Source organism: Anser cygnoides, chromosome 19 (genome assembly GCF_040182565.1).
Source record: "Anser cygnoides isolate HZ-2024a breed goose chromosome 19, Taihu_goose_T2T_genome, whole genome shotgun sequence".
Lineage (NCBI taxonomy): Eukaryota > Metazoa > Chordata > Aves > Anseriformes > Anatidae > Anser > Anser cygnoides.
Genome location: NC_089891.1, coordinates 12,491,227 through 12,515,354, shown reverse-complemented (window position 1 = coordinate 12,515,354; position 24,128 = coordinate 12,491,227). Strand labels below are relative to the sequence as shown.

Genomic DNA, 24,128 nt, shown 5'->3' with positions numbered 1-24,128 from the left:
GCACTGGGACCGTCCCCTGCAACTGGAGCGCCTGGTGGGATCGTGGCCGGGGCAGCAGGGGCCAGGCTCACGCTCTGCTCCTCTTCCCTAAAGATGGTTTTTAACCGATCTAAAATGGTGCTCAGGCATTTCAACGCTTCTGTTGCTGGAGATGACACGCGATGGCCCCCAGGGGAGCAGCTCGGCCCTTTCCCTCCCACGGCAGTGACCTGCCGTGCCCGTGCTACAGCAGCAGGGCTGCTGCTTTCCCCCAGGCGAGGTCTTCTGGGCCTCCTGTCACCATCCCTGTCTCTTGAGACTGCTCGATGTTTCGGAGAGAGGCCGAACAAACCCCAGGGCCGAGCACAAGCTAGCAGCAGGAGCAGCGCCGAGGTGCGAGCCAGGCACCCCTCAGCTGCTGCGGGCACGGAGGACAGCGCACGGGAGCTGCATCAGCCGGCCCAGCACCAAGCTGGGCACCAACACGAGCATTGCTGCCAGGTCCTGCTCCTTCCTGCGCTGAGGCATGGGACCCCTCCACTGGTCCCCGCTCTGCACAGGGTCCAGAGCCTGAGGAGCCTTCCCAGAGAGCAGCAGCACTGGCGGAGCTCCTCCCGTCCTCCCATCCACCAGCGACGCTGCAGCAGAGCCCCTCGAAATCCCTGGGCCACGCTCTCCTGCTCTGTGTCCTGTCCAGATTGCTTCCCTAACTCTGTGCAGAAATCCAGGCTGCTAATCAGATGGAAAGTCTCCATCCCATAATAAACAGAATGAACTATTTATAAACCTGAAAACGTCTTTATTATTATTATTATTTTCCCCTAGAAAAAAAAAAATAAGAATCTCGTACAATACTGTTAAATACACCCCACCAAGGACTCGCAGGTCTGCAGCGCTGGTACCGCTTCCCCAGGCAGTGCCCAGTGGAACAGATGGCAGTGTGGGCGTTAGGTACCAGCCTCCTGGCAATCTGAACATCTGTTACCGTTAGAAAATGCTAATTGCCATCAATCAGGACAGCACCTACCCACATTTACATGCAAGCACAAAAAAATTACGTCTAAATTTCTCTGAGTACAACACTTGCTGCATGTTAAGTAACCGGAGCTGCTCAGATGCTGCACCCGGGCTGGCACCAGCGGCTGCGGGCGATGGCCACATCCGAGCGCTTGTCCCCAGCCCAGCAGCACCCAAGAGCGAGGGCAGGGGTCCCGAGGGCCGGGCGCTTCCTCCCACCCCGCCAAGTGAGCCGAGGGCTCCCCAAGCACAGACCGCTGTGAGCACGGCCACCGAGGCTCCATGGGCAGCTCTCCTGGGACACGGCCCCTTGGGGAGGACGACTCCTGCCCCCTGCGCAGGAGCCGCAGAGCTCAGCGTCCTTCTGAGCACTGCTCCCTGCTCGCCCAGCCACGCGGCAATGCAGCAGGCACGTGCTGACGTGACGGCTCGCCCTGCCCTGGGGACCTCAGACATCTCTCAGAGGCAGGGTCCCTGCCAGCAGCACACCGCCCCATCACCTCGTGCCGGAGGTCGGCTTCCCCAAAGCGCCGCTGCCGTGCTGCGTGGGGTGGCACCAGCACGTCTCCCACCACCAGGGCTCGTTGGCCCCGTGCGGGAGTGCAAGACCTTCGGGCAGGGGCGCAGCCCACGAAGGGCTCTGCGCTCAGCCCGGCACCCTCGTGCCCGAGGCGAGCAATGTCCCAGGCAGCTTCAGGCCCCACAGCCCAGGCCGCTGCCTCTGCAGTCTGATTGCTGCACGCCTCCTGCCAGTCCTCTTCAGCTCCCCTCTGCAGTTTCCCATGACTCCGAGTCTGAAGCTGCCTACCCAGAGCTGCCAGCCCCACGCAGCCCCTGGGAGCAGGGGCGGCTGCCCCCCAGCTCGCATCGCTCCGCACGTAACCCCGCGGTGAACCATCCAGGTCCACCTGAGACTTGCTTCAGCCCCGCTGCTCCTCGTGGTCCATGCTACAGGAACATGAGATACTCTGCATCCCCAGAGAGCTCAGGAACAGACTAGAATAAAAATAGCTCCAATGCGGTTTATCAGATTTCGTTCCAGGCGCGGAGATGCCCACACTGTCACAACGCCGCAGGCAGGCTCCTCCCAACAGCCCTGGGCAGCTGCCTGGGAAGCGCTGCCCAGCTCCCGCGCGTGGCCGCCTGCAGGCTCTGAAAGAGCCCCCGGGGCTGGACCGGGGGCATCGGAGCTCGGAGCCACCCGCAGGCACCGGGCGCTGACAGAAGGAGGCAATCCCAGGGCCCGAGAAAGAGAGGCACAAATTTGGATCACAAACTTGGAAACAAAGTTGAAACAGAAGCACGAGAACAAGCGAATGGAGTGGGGCGATCCCTGCGTCACAGCCCCCCGGGGATGCGCTGAATTTTCTCCTAGAATTAGAGTTCCTGATCTTACCTGCAGGACACGTTGTATTGCACAAAGCACCTGCCATGGCTAAGCCACGGGGCTTCCCTGAACCAAATCCCGCAGCTGCGGAGGCCCCTGTTGGGGCTTTTGGAGCAAGCACAGGCTTTTCCCTAAGAAGAGAGGTGAGAGGGAGGGGGGAGATCCTGCTGCGAGGTGAAGGAAACGCAGACGGGGGCTGTAGGAGCTGTCAGGAAGCGTCAGGCCAGCCCCACCAGACGCAGCACCGCGCTCCTCGCGCAGCCGAGGGAGCAGGGGTCGCGGGACACGTTTGCTTTCCTTACAGCCACGACGCCGTGCTGGGCCTTGGCTCCATCCCTGGTTCACCCCACATCCCTCCCCAGCTCTGGCTTCCTGACAAGCTCCCACTGGCGCGAGCAGGTTGCAACACCGCTGCTCGCTTCCCGTGGCTCCGACCATTACTCAGCATCCGAGGGAACCACTCCGAGCTCCAAGGTCACTCAAAAACACCATCTGTCCAAGCACCGCTCGCCTCACCCCAGAGACAGCGGGAGAGGAATTATTCCAACAACCAAAGGCCACCTCCCTCCCCTTCTCGCCAGCTCCGTGCCCTCACCTCATGGTGCTCGCCCAGCCCCAGATGCAGTGAGGCAGGGGGCACAGCACCCCCAGCCCAGGACCCCTGCCCCTGCGAGGCCACAGCCAGGACCCTGGGCCAGCAGCACCTGCCTGGGGCAGCCTTCCTGGGCTCACAGCCACCAGCATGGAAGGAAGCAGAGAGGCAGCACCCAAAGCCTCCAGGAGTAGAGATGGGAAAACCTCCCTGAGTGCCCGGCCGTGGGGCAGGGGGCTTGGCACACAGGAGCGGCAGGAGGCCACTGCTATAAATATGAATGCTCCAGGCAGGCAAACACCAGCAAGGTTGCCAAGATAAAATACATTTACCCAAGCCAACAATCTGGCTGCAGATCGCTGGCCAGGCAGCAGGCGAGCGAGGGGGAGCGCGCCCAACAAGTGGCACAGGGACCGGTGCCCACCAGCACCGCACAGCCCCTGCCCCAGCGCCGTGCGGGCACAGCAGCAGCCGGGCTCGTGAGCGGCCACCGAGGCTCTGCCTTGGCCCCCCTCCAAGCAGTCCCGGCACCGGTGGGGAGCACTGGAGGGGGTGAGACCTGCCTTGTGCAGCGGGCACCAAGCACGTGGGCACGACAGCCCCCGGGATGTGCCTGCTCCAGTCCCCCTCCCTCCACCACCGCGCCAGGGACTATTTATGGGGAGCTGAAGTCACTTGCACTCAGGCTCTGAAGTCACATTCGTCTCTGCTTGTGCTACTTCTCCTGTACTTCGAAGTGTCACAACAAGAGAGCTATCTTTATCGAGGCAGTTGTCCCCCACACGCGGTGTCCCAGATGCACTTTCGTAGCTGCTCGCAGCCGCGTGCGTTTCCAGCCCTGCTTTCTCCGCCAGCAAAGGCACCGCGCGGCACGGGGCTGCCAGCGACGGCTGGGCGCCGCGCGGAGGGACTCTGACTCACACCGAGCCCAGCCAATAAATAAATATTTGACTTGAGTTCATTTGCAAACTTAATAACGGGGAGCGTTTCCAGCGTGCTCAGCAGGTGCTCAGAGGCACATCCCAACCCGCATGGCCAGCTCTCCCGGCGTGCCACCGCTGCACCCCGCGGCCCCGGTGCCGATACCCCAGCGGTACGGCCAGCAGCAGCGGTAAGGTCAACCCGGAGCCCCCGCATCCCCTCCCCAGCTCACAGAAGCCAGGCGCAGCCTGGCCATGGGGTGCTGGTGGCAGGGGTGGGCATCGCCCCCCGCTCCTGGGCAGCCCCCGGACCCCGTGACAGCGCCGGGCCCAGCTCGCCATCCTGCAGCGAGCCCTGCTGCGCGCGAGATTGTTTCCATATGGGAGCAGCCAGCGGAGCTGCCAGCTCCCGGCTCCAGCGCTTGCTGCTACATCTGGAAACTCTTCTCACCCTTAATTGTTCTTAATGCTTTAACACGCGGAGTGACTAATAAGACACTAATTGGGCGGCGTTAGCAGCGAGAGACGGTATGGGGAGCGTGGCTGGCAGTGCCCTCTGTGCTGCTGGTTGTCTCCCAGACACTTAGCTGCCATTGTGCTGCAAATATCAGAAATCACAGCAAAACCGAGTGCTTTTTTCCTTCTTGGCCTTTCCCGAGGCAGCGGGCAAACCTGTCTCCCACAGGCACGCAGATCCACAGACAGCAGCTCGCTGTCCCACGGCCTCCCACGGGCAAGGGAGGAGAGGCCACAAGGCCGTGCCCTTGGGGGGGATGTCCCCCCGGCACTCCTTGTCCCCAGTGCCCTCTCCCTATTGCTCAGGGAGCCGGCTCCTGTGGCACCGAGCCCTGGGCTACCGGAGGCCTCGACCACCGCAGCCACCGGCATCGCCACCAGCAGGCCCCGCCACAACAGGCCCGTCACCGCCGCTCCCGGCAGCCACGAGAAGACAAGTGACGACCGGTCACAGGAAGGCAGCCGCTCCCGGATGATTTATGGCAGCAGCCTGTTGCTGCTGGGGAGCTGGGGCAAGGACATTTGTTGCAGCACGGTGCCTCGGGGCCGGGGAGGCTTTTGCTACGGGGCCGCAAGGCTGGCAGGGCTGAGGCCGCGTGAGCCTGCGCAGCCCCGTTGTGGGAGCCATCAGAGGCTGGGCCCTGGGGACGTCGGGCTCTGCGCCAGAGCTGCCAGACCCGTCCCAGCCCTGGCAGCCCTCACCCGAGCACTGGGATCCCCTGGGCCTGGGGGAGCCGCGGGTGCCAGCCCCACAGCTCCGGCCCTGTCAGCCCTGCCCGCAGCCCCAGGCGCGCGCTGTGCTTGCTGGAGCTGCTCTACAGCGAGAAATAGCACAAATCTTGTTACACACTGGCTAAGCCTCCCTGGGCATGTTTTCTATAAATCTCCTGGAATTTATTATATGATAACTAGCCTGGAAAAGCCAAATTAAATCCACAGCCAAGAAACTGACTTCCAAGTGTGACCTAATTTCCTTGCTCGGAGGGGAGGAGGAGAGGGGAGTCCCGGTGACAGGCGTTCCCGGGATGACCTCCCCCTGCAGCCACGCACCCCCATCCTCCTCCTCGCCGCAGTCTCGCTGGTGACTTTGGGGATGGAGCTGCGCAGCCTTTCATGTCTAAGCGGATCTAGCACTCCCACTCGCTGGAACAAAAGCGCCTCGAGGGCTCCCCTTTCAGATGTTTCTCCATTGCTCGTCTTCAAGCCTTCCTTTAAGGAGCGCTTTCCTGCCGGGGAGGGCTCGCTTGGATTTCAGGACGACAGGGAGCATCTCTGCGGGGCTCAGTACCAACGTGGCCGCTCCTTGATCCGTCGTGCTGCCCCACGGTCAGCGCGAGCCTCATGCGAGGCACCGGCACCCCTGTGTGACGCTCACGGCTGGCAACCCAAAGCCATCATGTGGCAACAACGAGGAAGATGGCTGGCAGTGAAGGGAGGCTCAAGGGAAGCATAAATGCAGTAGGGAGGAAGGCTGGCTGGGGAAGAGGCTCAGCGGCACCAGCACAGGCGAGCCTGCGTCTGTCCCAGGGTGCCCGGTCCCTGCAGCCAGGCTGGATCCGTGTTCCCATGGGACACTGATGAGCTTCCCCACCAGGGTGACAACCCCACCTGCAGCACGTGCTCCCACTTGGGGGCTGGCTTCACTTCGCTAAGCCAGAGGCGAAGCTAAGCCAGGCTTTGCCTCTGTTGGATTGCTGGCTGGAAAAGGGAACCCATTTTAGCAGTGAAGACACATCTGTGGGTACCCCAAGACAAGACAAGCACTGAGCATCTTTACTGAGGCTGGGGATGCCACACAGCTCTCCAGTGACAGCAGATGGCAGGGACATCACTGGTGCCACAGCCCTGACAGCAGCGATGCGTGAATCACCCCAGGTTGCTTGACACCAGGCAAACAATCTCTGGAATAAAATCAGCCATTTGGGTTTGGCTTTTGTGTCTGATTGCAAATCCCCTGCCGACAAGCAGCACAGCCCCCAGACCCATGCCCAGCACACCACAACACCCTGCAGGGAACGCCGGGTGCTCCTGCTCCAGGCAGAGCTAACGCAGCGGGCCGGCTCCCGCACAGCACGGCGCAGTGGGGCAGCCCCCACGGCAGCTGGGGGCACGCAGCCCCACGCCTCCGGCAGGAGCAAGCCCGAGCCCGTGCACCCCTGACCCGGCCACCTCCACCCCACAGGGCACCACGGTGGCCGGGCACTCGCCCCTCGCAGGAGCGGGCAGCGTGGCGTGGGGGCGACGTGGGCAGCGCGGGGCCGGGCGCTCCGGCAGCCCCGGGGGTGGGCTCGGGGCCGGGCGCGGGCTGTTGTTCTGGAACGGCGTGCACTGGCAGAGCTGCATGTGGGAAGCTTGCATAATAGCGCCAGCCCACACTACGCCTGCTCCTACCCAGCATGATCAGACCCTCGCTTTCATGAGCAATAACATCCACCCAAAGTTTTCTAAAAGGCAAAAAAAAAAAAAAAAAAAAGCTTCAAGGTGATACACAGAGCTCAGCTTCCTTTGCTGCCTTCAAACTGATTAATGCGGCTGGGGAAATACATCTGCACAGCCTCTTCAGAGAGGGAAGGCTCCTCTTTAATCCTTCTCTCAGGACAACCTCTGCCCCCAGCGGAGGGACGAAGATTCTCAGACCTCGCTCCTCACTTGGTGGTGTCAGAGCACGCACGTGGGATGGACGGCAGAGCACAGGAGCCGCTCTCAAGGAGCACAGCCCGAGGCAGGGCCCGGCCAGAGGGGTGCCGGGGCCGTGGTGTCTCCCCCAGCACCCTCACAGGAGGTGCATGCAGCCAACAGGCACCATGCTGCGTCCCTAGCAAAGTCCTGTCCCCAAGCAATGCCCCATCCCCAAGCAATGTCCTGTCCCCAAGCAATGCCCCATCCCTGCCATCGGGCCAAAAGCGTGGCTGTGACAGCACTGCCACAAACCCTCCGAGGCACAGTGCCCTCAGGGCTCACAGCACTGGGAAGAAACGGGGACAGTGGCTTGGCTGGAGGAGAAAGTCACGCTGCCTGTACCAGGCTGACTTTTTAACTACTCGTTAGGACTCTGTGCAAACTCCCAGCACGGGCTGATGTCAGCAGGAGGCTGGCTTTTATTTTGTGTCACTTGAACCGATGGGGACGGGTTCAAACTAAACCAGTGGAAACCAGGCAGACGGCTGCGGTGGGCTGGCAGCATGATCCATGCTGGGCGCCGTGTCCTGAGCACGGCCAGGCTGCGGCGGAGCTGAGCAGGGGAGCACCCGGGTCCTGAGCACTCCAGGAGCTCTGCGCCTGGAGGGAATCGCCAGGAGATTGCCCAGGGTGGGCAGCAGGGAGCCGGGCATCCCCGCTGCCCTCCTCCCACCAGGAACGTGGCTTCTCCCCGCGATGCTCCCGTTCTCCAGGTTGTTTCACTGGAGCTTGGACCTTGGGCACGTGCGTGAAAGCAGGGGGCACACGATCTTTACCTAGCACTGGTGCCAAGCACACGGTGGATTGATTCACGAGCTGCAACACCAGGCAGGGCCATAGGGAAGCAGGAGCGTGGCCTCCGGCAGCCTCCACACTCCCCCCAGCCTGCGCTGCTTGGCGGGACAGACGTACCTGGGCGGCAAGAGGAGGTGCCTCGTGCTGCGGGGTGCAGGTGAGAGCTCACACTGGCGTTTGCCTCTCCGAGCTGTCGGGAAGAGCCGTCGGGGTCTCACAGCAGAGGCTTCTCAGCCTGAAAGAGAAAGGGAGAGTCTCCAGTCCCGTCCCCGTGCAGGCATCGTTACCAGTAAGGGAGGGGGATGCAGCACAGCTCGCTGCTGCTGAGCGGCAGAGCTCGCAGGGACTCGCGCCCACCCTGTCCCACTCCTACAGCACAATTATTTCATGGAGCTTTGGAGCTCGCCCTCGCTGCCCGCAGGCACAACGCTGCCGGCAGGACCAGCCATGCCCACGCGCCCGCTCGCCCTGACCTGCACCAGGCAGAGCTGAGCAAAGCCCCGGAGAGGGGCACTAGGTCCTGCCCTGGCTGCGGGGTGTGCGTGGCACGGCCCCCACTTGGGGTTCAGGGGTCCCCGGCAGGACCACCTCTTGGTCTCTGCACTGACACGGATGCTGTAAGCAGGATGAAGCACCCAGGATGGAGGCGAGGAGAGGCAGAGGCTTTTCCTGAAGGTGTAAAACACCCCCAGCCCACCCGGTCCCTCCTCGGAGGCAGCCCGTGGTCCTGCATCACTCCCAGCCGCTCCGGTTTGTTTTTCCCCGACCCAGGTTGAACGGAAGATAATTTACCAGCTTGTCCCCTATTGTAATGGGACTTTTTTTCCTGCTCCAGGCGGGGAATGCCATCAATCTCGGCGCTGAGTGTTCGACGTCCACCCCGCGACCTCCGCCAGGCAGCCCCCCCGCCCCCGCCGTGAGTTATGGAGCCTGCGGCGCGCGGCGGGACGGGCTCGGCGCTCAGCTCCGCGCCGCGAGCGGAGATTTATCCCCTCGGCGGAATAGGGGGCAGAGGCCGGCAGATAAGTCACTGAAAAGCTGCAGGAGCGTCTCTCAAGGTCCTCCAAGGTTGGCTCATTAAAAAGCAAGGAGAAGAGGGAAAAGAAAAAGAGTACCCACGGTGGCACGGCTCGCGAATAACCCTGCTGCCTTCTGATCAGCCAAACTCAGGGGAGTGGAGGGAGCACAGAGCCCCCGGGGGGGCATCAGCAGCCATCCCAGCTCTGCTCCTGCCAGGACAGGGTGCTGGCCAGGGCTGTGCGAAGCACCCTCAGCACCCCAAGCACCCGTCTGAGCAAGATCCCAGTAACGAAGCAGCGCGGTGCCGGATGGGGCCACCATTCCCCATGGAGCAGCAGCACGGCTGCCCCGTCCTGCAGAGCCTGCTGTAACCCCAGGGAAGGGGCAGGAGAGCCAGCAAGCAGCTGCCACGCAGCCACGCCAGAGGACGGGAGGGAGACGGGCAGCGGGACCCCAAACACGGCACTCAGGGTGCCTCCAGCTCCCAGCACGGTCCCGGGGGGGCCCCATCGCTGCAGAAAGCCGTGAGCCACACAGCCTGGAACAGGCACCGAGCACTGCGCCTGCGAGAGCACAGAAACCCCCAGAGAGGAGAGGACCTGTGAATAGCACAGGAACTCCCCAGCCTTCCCAAATCTGCTGGAATTCCCCTTCCACCCAATTATTCCTGCTCATTAGGCCCTGCTCCTGATTAACACGCGTAGCAGCGAGCGCAGCTCAACACAACTGTACGCTTCAAAGCCCCTCCCCAGCCCCCTCCATCACAGTCACCTCTGAAGTCAATCTGTCACAGCCCAATTTCCTAATCCACCCTGCACAGAAACCCATTTGCTGTTCTCCCTTAAATTAAGCTTCCCTTGCAGCTCCGCTCCTCTCCTCCTTTGATTATTTTTGTTACCAGAAACTGAAGCAGAGCGCAGGGTTAAGTGGGGATTCAGCCGTCCGGGTTCCTGAGAGGGGTTTTTTAATCACCCACATGTCTCCTCTCCTCTCCCACCTGACACAGCTCCCGTGAACCACCATGGAACTGCTCTCTGGTGGGCGAGGGGACCCACGGCACGGGGTGGGTGCAGCTGGGACACCCGGCAGAGCCGAGCGCGCGCAGCCCCGCTCACCGGCTTTCCCCCAGAGCCGCCTTTGTGCCGCCCAGCAGCAAGCAGCTGACACTGGTGGCTGGGACGGGCACCGCCACCAAGCCCAGCACCGGGCACCCAGGACCCCAAAAACGCAGCAGAGAGCCCGGCGGCCCCGGGACGCCAGCCCGGGCAGAGGCCCCGTGAGCGTGGCGCGTTTTGGCTGTCCGCTCAGGGCTGCCACCGGGCTCTGGCCCCGCAGCATCCCCCTCCCGCAGGTCCATGTTAACACAGCTCAACCGGCTGAATTTTGTGAATTCGAAGAGCTGAGAAGGCTGAGATCATCGCCTCCGATCTGCTACACAACGTGGGGCAAAAGCTTCGCCCAGCAATCCCTGCAGGACAACAGCCTGAGCCCTGGCTTTGCTCTCCCAGCACCTTCCTCCCCCCAGCCCCCAGGAGCTGGACTCGGAGATCCTTGCGGGTCCCTTACAGCTCCGGACACTCGATGTGTCTACGGCTACGTGCAATGAATTTAGGACACTATAAACAGAGGGGGAAAAACCTAAACCAAGAGGAACCAGTGCTACTTTTTCAGCACCTTGTTCTCAAAAGCAAACCCACACGCGTGCAGGGATGGGGCTGGCACGTTCCCCGCCGATGCCGTGTGGGTGAGGGGAGCCCAGCGAGCAGGCGGCCCCATCCAGCAGCAAGCCCCACGTCTGCAACATCTCCCCCACAGTCGGGGAAGCCAGCGCAGCCCCCAGAGGGGCGTGCAGACACAGGAGACTGGAAGCGCACTGCCGATCCCTGGGGTGCATCTCTCCCTGTGTGCCGCTGAGCTCTTACTAGACAATAAACCCCTGCGATTCCATCTACAAACCAACCCCTGGAAGGCTGAGAGGTTTTATCAAAGCTTCCCAGGGAGGAGACGGAGCAAGAACGGGCGCTGCCGGCAGTGTCTGCAATCCCAAGGCCAGCCCCGCCGGTGCTGCATCTGCTCAGTTTTGGGAGCTGGAGCCCCCGCTGCTGCCTCTCACGGCAGGGGCACTGCCAGGAGGCTGCTCTGCCCCTGTCCCTGCCCCTGCCCCTGTCCCTGCCCCAGCCCTGCCCCAGCCCTGCCCCCCGTCCCACCCATCATAGCGAGACAAACTCCTGCGCCAGGAGCCCAGCGCTTCCAGCAGCGGGTTCAGAGAGGAGGGCGAGAGGAACAAGATTTGTGCTCTGGGTTTCAATGCAGCAGCGGTGTGATGCAGAAATGTCCTTTCGGGCTGGGGGGAGAGCTGTGAGGAGGCTGTGAAGGCAAATACAAGCAGTTATTTCTCCCTTTGTTCCAGCAGCAGGGGAGAGCGGGGACTCTTTCAGCAGAAAATGCACTGAAGCAGCACTCCGAGCCTGTGCAGCCCAAGATACAGCTGCCTGCGCCAACCGAGATCAGGAGCTATTTCCCACTTATCTGTGCCGAGCCTGATATCTGTGCAGCAGAACACAGCATTTGGTAATAGGATTTTGATGCTGAACAGAAGATGTTTTTCCCCGAGTCTCACTTACGTCACACCTGGAGGTATCCATGGCCGTAAAGGTGACACAGAGGAAGGCTAAAGAGTTTGAACTCTTACGCTGAGGGAGCAGCTTCTCCTTTCACTGCAAAACAGCAGAATTAAAGCAATCTAATATTAGCTGCCCGCTCAGTGCCCCCAGCCACCACCCGGGGAGAGGAGGGAGAGGAGCTCATCCCCGCGCCCGTCCCCGTGGCGGTGCTGGCCCCACAGCCCCACAGCCGCAGGGCTGTCACCGCGCCCCACGGCACGAACCGGGCCAGGGGCACTCGCACAAAACCCCCCGGGGGCAGCGGGGCCGGGGCTGCAGGGGGGGAGAGGAGCGGCCGAGCCCCGGCCGGGCCATCAGCATGCGGCACCGGGTGCGCGGGAGGCACGGCTGGCGAGGCTGAGATAACAAGTTCCAAAAGGTGCACGTACGGTGCATGCTGCTCACGATATGCAACGCGGCGCTCGAGAAGTCCTGAAAAGGCTGCGAGCAGGCAAAGGCTGAGTAAGCCGGAAGGAAAGTGCTCATTAAGGAGCGGAGCGGGGAGGCAACGCGAGGCGCTCGGGGAGCAGGATGCGCCCCGCTCGTGGCATTTGCATTTTCTAGCCCAACTCCAGAGAACAGGGAGTTATCACAGCCTAATTTAGTAAAGATCTCCGCCGTACTGAAGGTGCATTTCTATTAGATGAAAGAGCCGGGAAAGAAGCGAAAGAGAGGCGAGGAGTGGAAGGAGAAACCATCTTGAACAAAAGGATGGAGAAAACAGCCTCGGAAAGTGCCTGGGGAGGGGGGGACGGAGGGATCTGCCCACCACCCCCGGCCAGCCGAAACCGCACGCTGCAGAGCACAACCCACCCCACGTTTCACAGCTTTACAGTCCTCTTGCAATTTTCGTTTCAATTTCACAATTAGGAACATCACCCTCTGCCTTTTCCTGTGCTCCCTAGCACTCGGTGGGAGCGCAGCGGGCCGCGAGCACTCGGGATGCTCCCCACCTCCGGCACAACAAACACGGGGCACGGGCAGGGCTTTGGGGCGCCTGCTGCCCCACCAGGGCTGGGCATCCCAAGGGCTGGGGCACGGTTCCCACCAAGCCCAAGAAGTGCCCTGGAGGTGCCCCCTGCCCCTCTGACAGCCTGTAATTTCGGGGGTCCTGCACCACCACGGCAAGCGGCCCCGCGAGCAGCCTGCCTGCACCCAGGGGCGCAGCTCACTGCACCGGCCTCCCGAGCAGTGCCTGCAGGGCCGGCAGGGAGGGAGGCACGGCGTCGTGCAGGAGGGGAACGGCGGCGGCAGCCCCGACCTGCCATGGACACGGACCCCGTCCCGCAGGGACCCGGTGTGGGCAGCGCGTGCGCAGGAGCCGGGGCCGGGGGGTGCAAGCGCGGGCAGCACCTGCTGCAGGGGGACACGGGTGCCAAGACGAGTGTTGCAGTCTGTTTTTCTGCACAAGTGCATTAAGTATTCTGCACAGCACTTTTGCTGTAAATCACTTCCTATTCAGGCTCACTGCTGAGGGTCTCTGAAGGTCGATTTTCCATGGTTATGACAACAAAAACTAAAATTGGGTCAAACCTGAAAGGTATTATCTTCCTCCAAGCTGCTAAATGCACAATAGTAATGAGGTTGGTTAAGCAATTCACCCACAGACTGCATTATTTGCTCTGAAGATGTATTAACCAGTTAAATGAGCGTGATAAGGCAGCTCTGCTTATTCCTCTCACCAGCCGCACAGAAGATCTGAGGCGCTGGGTCTCCGCAGCCCGGCTAATAACCGAGACCGCAGACATGCCGACAAAGGCGGCCGGCGCCGCACCGCTCCAGGCCAGGCTCTGCCCAGCCTGACCCGCAGTAATACAAAGGGAACTTTAAAGGCATCCAGCAGCTGAGAGCTATTTGAAAAAATAATTATACTTCCTCCCTCCCCTTTCTTTTTCTTCTTCTTAAACGCTCTCCCCCACCCCAACCTCCTCGTAAAACCCAGCAAATCCCCCGGCCGCCCCAGGCAGCAGCACGGCAGCTGCCGTTTGTGGCAGAGGCTCCGCAGCCGGGAAGGCGGCGGGTCCCCGGGGAACAGCTGCACCGGGCCCACCGGGCACAGCCGAGGACCGCGGCCGGGGTGTCAAAACCAACCCGCCCCTACCGGGTCACTGCATGCACCAGAGGAGTCTCACGGTCGGTACCGCAGCGCCTGGAAGCCGCCTGTACCCACAGCAGAGCCACTCGTGCCCATGGCAGTGTCCTCTGCTGGCGCATGGGGCTGTCCTGGGGCACCCAGCCCGGAGCCTCCGCCGCCCTGGGCAGCAATGGCAGTTGTGGGATGCAAGGAACATTTGTTTTTATGGGATTTCTGCTGCTCTTCCAAAAACAAACACCCATTAATGCAAATATAACTGGTGTAAACAAGCATGACCCTAAAATCCATGTGCAGCTGTATGTAACGGGGGAGAAGGAGGGAGGGAGAAGAAACACTCCAATTAATCCCTAAAATGAATAAGATGGAAAAAAACTCAAACTGTAGCAGAAAGCATCTGTTCCTGCTGCAGAAAGGGACCGAGTGCTGAGGCTGTCCTCTGCCACGTAACGCCTCCAGCACTGCCGGGGCCCCGTCCTGTCCCTGCACAGCCCTGGCCCCAGTGGGGTTGCTCCCATGGGTGGGGGGCCAGAGGCCAGGAGCAAGGCACACACGGGGTGGCCGCGGGACGCCTGCCTCGCGCTCAGTTCCTGCGGGAGCCGATCGGATCGCGCCTGGGCTCTGGCATCGATCTCCAGGCAGGCAGGAGGGCGCTCGGCTTTCCTGGAAGCTGGTACCTGCAGCCCGTGACCCTGTCTTACTGCCAGGGCAATTACCCGATGTAATTTCGAGGAGTTTGCACAGAAAGGGGCCCAGCACAGCACGGGCTTTCAAGGGCCGTGGAAGCAAACCCCTGACTCGCTCCGGCGGACATTGGAGGCCACTTGCACGGAGCAGAGCCTGAGGAGCCACCGAAGCACAGGGCACCGGGGTAGGTGCTGGGGTAGCAGCACAGGGAACAGAAGTCTGACGGGTGCTGCGGGGCCCTACACGCACACGCGGACAGCTGGCTCCATCCCCAAGGCGGGGAGTTTCGGGAAGCCGGGGCGCACCCGCAGCCAGTGGCAGTGAGCTCGGCACGCCGTGCTGCCGGTCCCGACACCGACGGCAGGCAGGCGGCTTCCCCGCCCACGAGAGGGACCCGGGCAGCAGCTGGGGAGCGCACGGAGGAAGCCTCCGTTGTTGTCTCCCGGTGCTCCAGCTGGTGCCGTGCCAGCAGGAATGGCTGCGTGGAGAAGTGCCAGCACTTTCTAGCACGGAAGGGTGAAGGTATCCTGAAGCGGGATCCTTGTCAGCAGAAGCTCGGGGACCAGCACCATGACCTCCGCCAGCCCCGTGACCGAAACACGGCTGCAGAACGATACCTGAGGAAAGACGGGGGAAAGAGACCACGGGCCAGATCCAGGGAGCTCCAGGACGGGAGGAAACGGGCTGTTCCCGGGGCTGGCGTGGGTTGGGCAGAGGCACCAAGAGATCTGCGCAGCGGGAGCGGACGGCAGCGGTCCTCGCAGCGGCCTCTTCCAGCCAGGCTCCCTCAAACAGCCGATGTGCCGGGCAGCTTGTCAGGAGGTTTGAAGGCAGATCCGAAGAACGGTGGATAAACATGGAAAGGCAGCTTTGGTGCTCGTGCCCTTCTTGGATCTGCAACTGCAGAGCGCACCCGGGCTCTCCGCAGAGCAGAGCAGAGATGGAGACCGAGCGGGAGCCCCGCGGGGAGCTGCCCTTCCCGGGCTGCGGACACACACCGGTCTCTCAAGGTGACACCTCGGCTATTCGGGGACGTATTCATCAGCTCCTTCCCGCTCCTCCAGTCATTATTAGATCTTAAACTCTTTCCTTCACCATCTGCCACTCACCACTCACATTTTAAGGACGGAAATGACAGCTTCCCCGTGATCAGCCCTCTGGAAACCCCGTGGGGCTCAGTGCCAGGAAATGAGGGAAATTTTTAATTCTGGCTTGAGGAGCACTCGTGACCCCTGGCCACCCCGTGGGACGGCCGCTGTGCTCAGCCCTCGGAGCGGCTCCAAGCGCCAGCTATGCTCGGGCTCTGTCCCTGGCCTGTGGCAGCTGGGGACGACTCTGCAGGTGCCAAAGAACCGCCCTTGCTCCCAAACCCTGGAGAGGCAACACACGACGCGCCTCCTCTGGGAGCAACGCTGACCACCAGCGCTCCTCCTCTACCCCAGCTTCCAGTCCCCCTGCCAGCTGCGCACCCACTCGAGCTCTGCACACACTCAGCTCAACGCACGCCGGCCGCACCGACAAAACACCGACCGGTGCCCAAAGCTCCGGCACGTCGCCAGGGCTGGTGCCCGGTTCATGGCGTTGGGAAAGGCAGCCTGCCCACGCCAAGGCGCTCTGCTCGGGGAAGCACGAGCTTCTCCTACCTCCGGGAGGCGTTCATGCTGCCGAGGCTCTGGGACGGGCGGCGCGACGAAGCGATGCCCCCGGGATTCACCCAAACGCTGCCGCGCCGAGCTCCGCACCTCGCCGGCCCCCGCAGCCAGGCGGCTCCCAGCCCTGCGTCTCGGGCGGCTGCCGCAGCGCATGAGCCCCCCCCCAGCCCTTCCCAACGCCGTCGGTGAGCTAGAAATGCCAGAAGAAGCGTTCCTCATTTTGAGAAGTCAGATCCTCCGAAGACTGGCAACAACCCAGCGCCTGGAGAGACAAGCCCCAGATTTATGACCAGTGCGGACGCAGAGACAGAAGAGCTTTAGTGAACCTGTTTAAAACCTCATGGGAAAAGTCGACAGTGAAAGATTGGAGCGACCGGGCAACTCCACCTCTCTGCACTGAAAACAAAAGTAAGGCAAGAAACGAGCCCGGCAGCCCCACGCACCGAAGGGGAGAGGGCAGCAAGGGGACGAGGCGCTGGGGACCAGCAGGACACATGCAGGGACGTTGGGTCCCTGCTGGGGGACTGGGGACAAGCCCTGGGAGCTGGAGCACCCCGTGCTGCATGCGGCACTCACCCAGCCTCCCTCCTCCTCCTCCTCCAGGGCTTCTTCCTCTCCTTCCCCCTCTTTGTCATTCCTCTCAGCTCACGCCTCTGCTCTGCCCTCCTTCAGCTGCTCACAGCGATGAGCCCGGGCAGTGCCGCCCTGGCAGGCAGCGCCGTGCCGCTCCCGGCCAGGCCTGACCGGGGTTTTAATGACTGCCCCGCCAGCGGCAGGGGATCTGCACCCCGCGTGCTGGAAGCAGGGCTCTCCCTGCCCTTCCTCTGCTGCCCAACGTTCGCATCTAACGAGGCCCCAGCACGCCGCGGGGATGATCCAAGAGCATCCCCCGTGCGCCGCGGGGCTCAGCCCAGGGACTCGCACAATCCCCCGCAAAGCCCCGGCACTGCAGCCCCCCGAGACGCCACGCGGCCAAGGGCAGCACGAGCGTTGTTCCCGGCACGGGGCGGGGGCAGCCGCAGAGCGGTGCCGGTCACCTGGAGCTGCCTCAGGGCATCCCAGCACAGGCTGTACAGAGGTGGGACCAGCACCCAGCACCAGCCACCAGCACCCGGGGCTCCAGGTGACCACACTCCAGCATTTTCCAGCTCTCAGTGTGGGTGTGGATGCCCTGCCCAGAGCTAAGGCTACCGGCAGCAGCAGTGTGGGGTTTCCAGAGCAGGCTGGAGAGCACGGATCCATCCCCCCCCCCCCCCCAAGCCCGGGTATCGCAGGGAGTGGAGCTGCTGCTCAGATCTTTGCACGTGGGAAGAAGGGGCCAGGAGCAGCCCCACGAAATCCAGCAAGGAAAACGCCAAGCTCTATACCCAGAGCAGTGCTCGTGGCTCAGCACAAACGGCCCCGGGTCCGAGCTGGGGGTGAGCCAGCAGCAGCCCCCCGGCCAGCCCTGGGGCTGCCACCACCCCGCAGCGCTCAGCACCTGTGAGGCCACATCTGGATCCTGTGCTCTGGGGATCTCCAAACGCATCACCCAATTTCCACACCAAATCTTGCCATCCACGTCAGCAAAGCAAATTAAAAGGCAAGCTGTAGTCCTGGAGCAGAAAGCCCAGCAGCCACCGTCCGGGAAATGCGGCACAGCCGGCGCTCAGCCCCACACCGCCGGCGGCTCCCCGCCGCGAACGGCCCCGGCCGGAGACGTTAACGCCGCGGCCGCCCCCTGCACCCCGGGGCACACGGCGCCTGGTGCCGGCCCCTGCAGCCGTGCATTAATTAACATTCCGCATGTAAAGTTGGGATTGTAATTACTGCAACTGATTAACAGGCCGAAGGTAGCCCGTCTCCGAGGGAGCAGATTAACAGAGGCTCTCTCAAGCTCCTGCTCTCACCTCGGCACTGCCAATGCATTTTAAGCAGGGGCCCGATGCCCCCACAGGCAGTGATTAATGGGCGAGCTCGGCTCCGAGGACGTGCGGTGGCTCCGTCCCCGCCGCTCTTCCCACGCTCGCCCCGGGCAGGACGGGACGGGGCTGACGCGGTGCCGGGAGGGTCGGGGGGCAGCACGGCAGGCTGGGGGTGGGCTGCGGGAGCTGCTGTGCCCAGGGCAAGGGGGGATGCAATGCCCAGGAAGCCACGAGCTCCAGCGTGCAGGAAGCTCACCGCTTTCCCATGAAACCTTCCCCTTAACAAGCTACGCAAATAAATAATAATAATTAATAAATAATAGTGACAACAATAATAATAAAGCAGCGGGAGTAGCCTCCCCTCACCCTGGCTATCGCTCGCCCCAGGACACAAATCCCCGCCTGCTCCCAGCCCCGTGGGTGTGCGTCCCTCGCCTCCCATCCCATCGGGGCCGCTCGCAGCACAAGGCGGCAGGAAGAGAGCTCAGCCCTGCCCCACAGCAGCCCCACAGCTCCCAGCTCTGCCCCGCGGCAGCCCCACGCCAGGACACCCCAGCTCCTCACCTCCCTCCTGGTTCCTCCTCCAGCTCTGCCCCGGGTGCTGAGTCCAGCCCGGGGACATGGCCACGGGCCAGCCGCCACCCCCAGCAACCCCAGCCAGCTCCTCGGCCGGGACCACGCGCCTTCTGGATGTGGAAATACGTGCGAACTCCCCACCTCCAAACCTCTCCCTTCCCCGAACCACCCCAGGCCCCGTGCCCCACGCTGCGTGCCCACGGCGCGGCTTCACCGGGGATCGACCTGGGGAGTGCAAAGGGGAGCGCCAGCAGGAGAGAGCCCGACGAGACTCCAATAATTACAAGCAGATAAGACTATCAGCTGTAATTAAACACTATCCACAGGCAGACCGCTTGGCTGCAGAGACTTTCTTCCCTTCTTTTCCCCAAGACTGCAAAATAAATTATCCTGCAAAGTTAGCAGAGGCTGAGCTATGGAAACAATTAAACAAAAATTAAATCTAATTCATTTATACTCTGAGCACAAAGTGGATAATGTGGGGGTTTTCTTCTCTCTCCTCTCTTTGCCTTGGTGTTACAGAGGACTATTATGGGAAATTAATCACGGGGAAAAGCAATGAACGTGATCTATCGCTCTTTAAAAGTGCACTGTAGTGATTATATAAAAATCTATTAGAGAGGCCAGGAAATTTAAGAGTGACACCATTTAAAAGAAAAAAGGAGACAGGGCTGGTGGCAAAGGGGATCAATTTCTGCACAGACGGATCCTTGAAAGAAGGAGCAGGAGGAGCTCGGGCCTGTGGGGGCGGCTGCGGGGACCCTGCGCAGGGGGGGACGAGGCTGCAGCCCCCAAGGAACGCACGCGACCAAACCGCTCCTCACATTTGGCAACTCTCATGAAAACGCAGCAAAACACCCCAAAGCAGAGCTCAGGCTGCCGCACCCCCGCAGGAGCACAGCACAGCGCCAGGGGCTGCAGGTGGCAGGGGCGCACCGAGCTCCGCGGGCTGGGGGCACCGGGAGGGGGCTGGGGGCTGCTCCGCAGAAGACCCACTGCCACCGGCACCGACAGCTCCGGGGGGAGCGGTGGGCTCCCTGGCAGCTCCCCGGCAGCTCCCCGGCAGGATCAGCCCCATTCCTCCTCCACGGACACAGCCCTGGGCCAGCAGCACCCAGCCCAGCTCTCCTGCACCCTGTGCGCCCACGGAAGCGACTCCACCAGCCCGAGAGGCTGAACACCAGCACTCGTGCGGCTCTGCTGCCCAGCCACAGCAGCACAGAAGTGCCTCATCCCCTTTCTGCGTGTGCTTGGATGGCTCCCACAGCACCGCGTGCCCACACAGCTCAGGGGGACCCTGGCACTGCCCCCCTCTCCCGGGGGCCCCCAGGAGAGCGATCCCCATCCTTAGCTGGGGCTGCAAGAGGAGCCCCCCGCTGCACGGCAGTACCAAGGCAGGTCCCTGCCCGGTGCTGCTGACCCCCAGCACCCTCTCGGCTGTTTAAAAGCTGCGATAAAACCTTCACCGAGGCAGATTCCACCGTAAATCTTCACCCGCAACGGGTCCGGCCCCAGGCCAGCCTGACGCTTTAACGGCACCATCAATCCTGGGGGAGCCCGGCGGGGGCACACGTGGTCTCCATCCCCGGCACGCTGCCGGCCGGGGGGCCCTCAGCTGCCAGCCCCACCACGAGGGCTGTGGCCGGGGGGGGACAGCCGACGTCCTGCTGCTCCTCACGCTCCCTGCGCCCCAGGGACCTCAGCACACGCGTCCTGGGGCCGGGGACGCTCCCAGAGGAGCTGAGAAGGGGGTCGGAAAGGCAGGACCCCGCGACGCACCGGCTGCAGGCACTGCCCCTGCGCTGCGGGGCCGGAGCTGCAGTGAGCAGCGATCGCCGCTCGTCTCGCAGCGAGCAGTGGGAAACCTGCACCGGCAGGAGCACCAGCACCAGCAGCACCCGCAGCGCACCCAGGCCATTACCCCACAAAGAGTATTTACAAACACTTTGCTTCCGCATTAACATAGGCAAACGCCTTTATGTGAATTTAATGGAAGCTTCTCCTCCCTACCAGGCTAATGGAAACAAAACCCACAACACTCTCCCTTCAATGCATCTTTTCAATGATTTAAAAAAAAAAATGAAAAAAAAAACCCTTTGATCTCAGCAGCCCATTTGTTTAGTCCATGCCGGGATTTAATTGAGAAGGGATGTCCTTGAATAAATGCAGAGATGTCCTCGCTCCCCAGGAAGTCTGCTTTAAGTTGTGAAATCCACTGTCTGAGGCTTTCTGCTCGTCCAGAGACACTCTGGGACCATGTGGCCCGAGGCGGCGGGTGCACGTGGACCATGCAGGCGCCCCCAGGACACTGGGGCAGCGAGCAGGGCTGCGGACAGAGGGAAGCACCGAGTGCCCCCGAGGACACTGCTCTGCCTGCAAACCCTGCCTGGGACAAACGCAGCAGCCCCTGCAGCAGCAGCTCCCTCCCAGGCACCGCTTTGCCAGCGCACCGCATTTCGGGCGCTGAGCCGTGCCACCGGGTGCCCCAGGGGCTGGCCGTGCTGTGCCGCTGTGCGCAGCGAGCTGGTGACATGCAGGTGACACTCGGCACACAAACAGCCAGGTGAGGACAAGTTCTGGTGGCAGCTTCCCCGTCAGCGGTACACAACTGGGGCCCACAAAGGCCCCTGCAGCCCCCAAGAGCCCCCTGCTGCAGCTCCCCTCGCCCTGCCGAAGGAGAGGCAGCAGCTCCATGGGTTTTGGGATGTGCCTGGGGCACTGGCAGGGAGCACGGCCCTCTGAAAGCGAGATGCCAGGGAGGGAAGGCTGATGATGCTCCAGCACCGAGGGAAGGCAGGGGGTCAGCTCCCGTGGCCAGCTGTCCCAGGGGAACACCTCTGGAGGCTGGAGCAGCCACGCACTCGTGTGCCCAGCAGGACAGAGGCTTGGTGATGGAAAAGGGGCTGCAGGTTGGACGCAGCGCCCCGGAGCAGCCGTGCCACAACACAACAGAAGGAGAGGACAGCCTGTCCCCAGGAGCCGGTGCTTGCGCCCGTGCTGCCAGCACCGTCCCTCCCCAAACACCTTCCAGGCTGCCAGGCCTGGCAGGAGAGGAGGAGCTGCCGCAGAGCTCGTGATCCAGGCAGGGAGCTCGGATCCGCCGGCCGCAGCGGGCGCCTTCCTGCTCATTTCCTCCCTGCCTGCCAGCGCCGAGCACCCGCCAGCCCCGTGCATCGCCCCGCTGCCCCCCGCGCCCCCAGCAAGGGGCAAACCCGCCCCCCCCTGCCCTGGGAGAGGGGAGGCCCCGGGAGCACCCTGCAAGCGCAGGGGTGGAAGCGGAGCTGCGCAGGGGGAACCAAGGCAGAGAGAGGGGGCCGCTGCAGCAGCGCCGTGCCTGCAGGTTTGGGGTTTTCATCTCCCACCCGCCCGCCTCTCCAGCCCCCACGTCACTGTAGTGGCGAGAAGCTGCACAGGCAAAGCTGCAGCCCGGGCTGGGAGGGATCCCTTCTGATGCACGGGGAGCAGGACCGGGGCTTGTCCTCAGCCCCTGCCAGCCAGGAAAGGCGAATTCCGACCCTGGGGAGTAATTAGCGGTGATAAAGGTGAGCGCAGGGAGCTGCCAGAGGGGACACAGGGAATTCCCAGCTCATTACAGCTTTGGCATCTCTCACCCCACGGTAACAGCAGCTCCCCTTCTCACTCGTTTGACTCCCCCCGGCCGCAGACCCGCAGCACCCCCCCCGCCCGCCACCGAGCCCCGCGGCGCTGGGTCCCCGCCGAGGGCGCACCTGGGCCTGGAGAGCGGTGCCGGGGCCACCCCGCAGCGGGCAGGCGGAAGGGGAGCAGGAGAGCTCTCAGCCTGCTGGACTCCTGAGCTGCGCACAGGCCTAAAGGCGAGCTGATTAAAGCAATTAGGATTTTAAATAGTAACATCAGAGTGGCTCATCAGCGCTGAAGAGGCAGTCAAATGACGAGTCTGAGGATCCTATTTAGGGACGGCAGTTGGCTGAGCATCCTGAGCCCCTTGCCACCAGAGGCTCCGGCCGGTCCCCGGCGCAGCGGCACCCCGCAGCCCTGCCAGCACCACCCCGGGCGCGCAGCGCGGTGCCCACGGGGACGGCCCCTGCCCGCGGGCACAGCGGGGTCTGCACCACGGGGCACCCCGCAGCACGAAGGGGCTGGGCCAGGGCCGTGCGGTACGCGAGGAGCACCCGGCTGCGCCCCGCTCCCTGTTTTTAAGCTTGTTTGTTTTCCGTAATAAAGGCTCCAGGAAGGAAAACGTGGAAAGAATTCAGCAGCGCTTCTCAGGAGGCAGTACTGCACACCAGCAACTAAAAAGTACCTTTTGCAATAGATGAAACATAACACGCACATTTTGTCTGTTTGGACTCAAAGTCTGATATGCCAGAGATTTAAGGCAGTCTGATGGGAAATCCGTCTATTTTAGTATATAAGAATCTCCAATCACAAAGGGATCTGGACACGAATACAGATGCGAGAGCAGCACAAACAGCCATGAAATGCTCCATTCCCTTCCTTCTGCCGTCTGATTTCCTACCCTCGGATTTGTTTCTCGCTGTTGCTGGCGAACTCCCGCGCGCAGATGGATGCGGCGCCCAGGCTGCGCGCCTGCCAGGCCGAGCACATCCCCGCGCCCGGGGCCGAAGGAGCAGCGCAGCCGCCTGTGAGCAGCTCCCAGCCCCGTCCCGAGGGACACGCTGCCCCGTGGGACGCGATAGGAGCTTGGAGTGCCCAGCACAGGGCTGCTCCAGACCCGCAGGGTCTGCCTGCATGCTCCGAGGCTCGCATCCCAGAGCAATGGCACAAAAACCCGGGATCCCATACAGGAAAGCTTTCCCCTTTCTCCATCAGGAGTCAGGGCAAAGCAAGAGAAGAATATGAGCAGCCCCGAGCACAGGCAAGCCCTTGATGTGTAAATGCCCATGCTGATGTCCCTATTTCATGGCAGGCCAGCCTTCTGGCTGCCCACAGAGCGATCCAGCTCCGGTGGGGTTTGGGGAGCAGCGCAGGACCACGCGCTGGCACAGCGAGTGCTGCCACGGGGCCGGATCCCTGCTCTCAGGGGGGAAAGGAGAAAAAGGGCAGGAGCGGGGATCCTGAGCACAAGCCACTCATCTGCTTTCTTGCGAGCTCTGGAGATGCTGTAGGAGGGTACTGGCATAGGCATTTACATTTATTTATAGGCATTTCTGTGGCACTCAATTAAACGCTGTGGTGGAGATATTGCAGCGTGAAGAGTATTTAGAGCCATTTAACACCTCTTAGTCGGCAAAAGCCCATCTGATTCCTGCAGTGAATTGGGAAAGTGCGTGCAGCAAGGGCAGGAGTGAGGAAGACTGCCCTTTCACAACCCGCTCCTGACTTGTGAAGGGAGATGGGATGCCTGCACTCGTGCCGGAGCATGCCCGCACCTCACTTGACGCTCTGCTGCTCCCAGGCCTCCCCCTGGGAAGAGCCCCTGTCCCCCAGCCGCCACGTGAAGCCCCCGACCGCACGCCGCCGAGCCCCGACACCACGCAGCCCCCCAGCAGGTCGGCGTGCAGGGCTCCTGCCCAGCGCGGCCACCAGCACCCCCAGGTGCCTCCCAACCCGGCCGGCGGATGGGACCTGCCCGCAGCAGCGCACAGACGTTTCTCTGATGCTCAGGGAAGGCTCCTTCGCAACCTTAACCAGGTTCCTGCTGTTAAC

The 24,128-nt window shown here is 62.4% G+C and overlaps 1 protein-coding gene across 15 annotated transcripts in view; it reads right to left on the bottom strand.

The window, feature by feature from the left end:
- Positions 1-24,128, bottom strand: part of RBFOX3 (RNA binding fox-1 homolog 3) — a 175,332-nt gene that overhangs the window by 90,186 nt on the left and 61,018 nt on the right. For all 15 annotated transcript variants that reach the window (XM_066980216.1, XM_066980219.1, XM_066980222.1 and 12 more), the window contains one exon: positions 8,003-8,120. The gene's annotated coding sequence lies outside the window, so the exon portion shown is untranslated. The remainder of the gene's footprint in view (positions 1-8,002; positions 8,121-24,128) is intronic.